General features: G+C 42.7%; 1 protein-coding gene across 1 annotated transcript in view; it reads right to left on the bottom strand.

Moving 5' to 3' along the window:
- Nucleotides 1–2,766, bottom strand: part of LOC100744530 (nucleolar protein 4-like) — a 102,042-nt gene that overhangs the window by 26,142 nt on the left and 73,134 nt on the right. The gene's annotated exons all lie outside the window — the stretch shown is intronic.

Here is a 2,766-nt window from a genome sequence, read left to right as displayed (position 1 = left end):
TTTGCGAAACGGCCGCCGCCGACCAGGATCCCGGAGGAGGGGACAGAGGGCAACGGTGAATTATCCTTCCGCAACCTCGCCTAACTGAACCGCTTCGGCATCGAGTCAGCGGCGAAAAAGGAGAAGGGAAGGCTGCTCGGTCTCCGACAGGAGGTGGTGTGCATGTCATCGTGATTTAACTCTTTCGCTACGGCCGAGTTGCCCTAAAAATGCTACCGTTCTACGACAACCTTAATTGCGAGTCTGGATATTAATCAGAATGACGAGTTGTCTCGTCGTTCGCCAATTACATAGCGAAGCGATCTGCTTAAAAGATTCCAGAATTGCGAAATTTATTTTATTAAAAAATGTTACGACGAAAGTTTTATGAATCGAGAGAGACAGAGATTGCGATGGTAAGGTCGCTGTTAATCGTACGATTAATCTCAATGTATACTTGCAAATCGGCTGTCAGAACGAAATTGATTCATCGTTTTGACGCCTAATGTATACTTAATTCGACTATGAAGATTTAAACCTTATTGTATAGTCGCTTATCTAAATGAATAATCGCGGAGAAAGAGAAAGAGATCCTTCGATATTAATCTCGACGATCAACATTCAATCGAATGCATTCATTGATTCAAATCGATGTAGCGAGGAAAGAGAAAGGACTGCTTTGGAGTTCAATGTCTAATTCGACGGTAAAGAGTAACGTCGGCACGCAGTCGCGTATCTGAATCGATTCGTTCTTGCGAGAAAGAAACCGGGTATCCGATGTCTGATATGATAAGATCACTATGTACTCGTGTATCCGAATGGCTTTAATGCTTGTTCGCCTGTATCGATTCTTACCACCTTGAATGGAAGATAAGAAATAGTTGCTTACGTACTCGAGTGTTTGAAATAACTGATACGTTAAATAGGTGTTATTACAAAAAATACGTACACGTGCCGTACCGTGCATTCGGATAACGATAAAATTAGTTCCATTAATAAACGTGAGTTGTCGCGACCTTGTATCGAAACCGATTTTAAACGTAGCGCTGTTTTCGTGCTGTTAACGATGGAAAATCAAAAATTTAGAATCTCGCGATCTAATCAACTCGGAGAAAAATATGACAATAAAAATCGAAGAACTAGAATCCATCTATCGGGCTGTAAAACCGTTTAATTGTAATTAAATTTCATTTTTACGTCGCAACGTAACATCGTTCTCTCGTCTCTGTCGCGATTTTCCAGACAACGAAAGTTCCCGAAATAATCCAACATAAAACGTCAACCGATCGATCCGCGTAATCCCATGCATGAATCTTCGTAACATTGCAGCATTAGTCGAGCGATTCCGTCGGACGATAAAGCGACACGAGCTCGAGACGATTGCCAGCGCGAAAATATTCCAACGAACGATTCCAATCCCCGTCCACGGTTGATCGACGCATTTTCTTCGACGTTCCCGTGTATTCTATATCTCTAAGTACTCCTGCGTTCCCGAATATCCGCGATTTATTTCTGCTCGCCGAACGACGCTGGGGATTTGCGAGCACTGCGAATCGTTCGACCGTGTCGATGCAAAGTCTAATTGTTATTACGTTTCGTTAATATTTGAAGATTTTCCTTCGCTCTGTGATTTATCGTTCGATGCGTGATCGCGGGTAAAATAAAGGAACACAACCCAAAGCGATGTTAATATTCGCAAAAGTACTAAATCTTCTTCCGCAATTTAAAACCGCAAAATAGTCGTTCTTCGTCTCCGGCGAGCATTCTATGCAAGGTTGAAAACCGAATGACAGAAGAAAATTTCCTCATCGCGTAAGTACGTACCGCACGATACAACGGGCCACGCGTGGGTGACATGAGAAATGAAGCACGGTTAATTAGTGGCGTTAATCACGGTCGATTAACAGAGAGAAGTATGTCGCCTTCGAAACGGCTCTGTTTCGCGGGCCAAAGAAGGCGCAGTCTGAATTTCCTGCGCGGCACGTCACGGCCCGACAATCCATTAGTCACGTCAGCCAGCACGACAAAACTCGCGCGAGCTAAATAGCCGGTACACCTTGGCCCCGCGAAACCTGCAATTCACTGGCCGCCGCAGAAGGACGCGAAACTCGAGCATTGAAGTCTCCATGTTTATGCCGTCGTTGCCGCGAGATCCTTTTCAGCCTGCGTCCAGCATTTCGTCATCAAAGTGGAATTAAGCCTTTCTTCCTTTATATACCGCGTAACGTTATTTCAAAGGGTATCCTTGTATCGTTCCCATCGTTTTTTAAGGCGAATCGCTCTGACGAAAATTCCTCGAACTAAAAATTGTTTAACCGTACAATGAGTACACTACGTTAAACGCTTGCCTTTCCTCCCGTCCCCCTCCCAGCCGCAAGAAAATCAATACGATTCAAACAGATATCCAAATTACAAAGAAAAAAGAAAGAAGAAACACTCCATACCAACGACAAAGTACATATAACAACTAATAACGAAATTGCAACAATATTACCAACCAAACAAGATATACTATACGAAAATACCAACTTCCTATGTTCATGCTAATAAACAACACACGTTATCGAATTCTCGAAGTCCTTTTTAGTGTTCCCATCGAGAAAGAAAAGCGAAAGGAAAAAAAATATATCAACCACGGTTGAAAAACTTCAAATGTCTACCGACGTCGCAGCAAACGATCTTTCAAGCAAATAAAAAAACCTCTGTACTGTTTCGTTACTCGCGATCCACGGTCACATGGAAGAAGCGATTATCTTAATTCTTTGTAAAAAAAAAAAAAAAAAAAGG

The sequence above is a fragment of the Bombus impatiens genome, unplaced genomic scaffold (assembly GCF_000188095.3).
Source record: "Bombus impatiens unplaced genomic scaffold, BIMP_2.2 scf_0217, whole genome shotgun sequence".
Classification (NCBI taxonomy): domain Eukaryota; kingdom Metazoa; phylum Arthropoda; class Insecta; order Hymenoptera; family Apidae; genus Bombus; species Bombus impatiens.
Note: the sequence above shows the minus strand (reverse complement) of the source record. Positions and strands in the feature narration are given on the sequence as shown.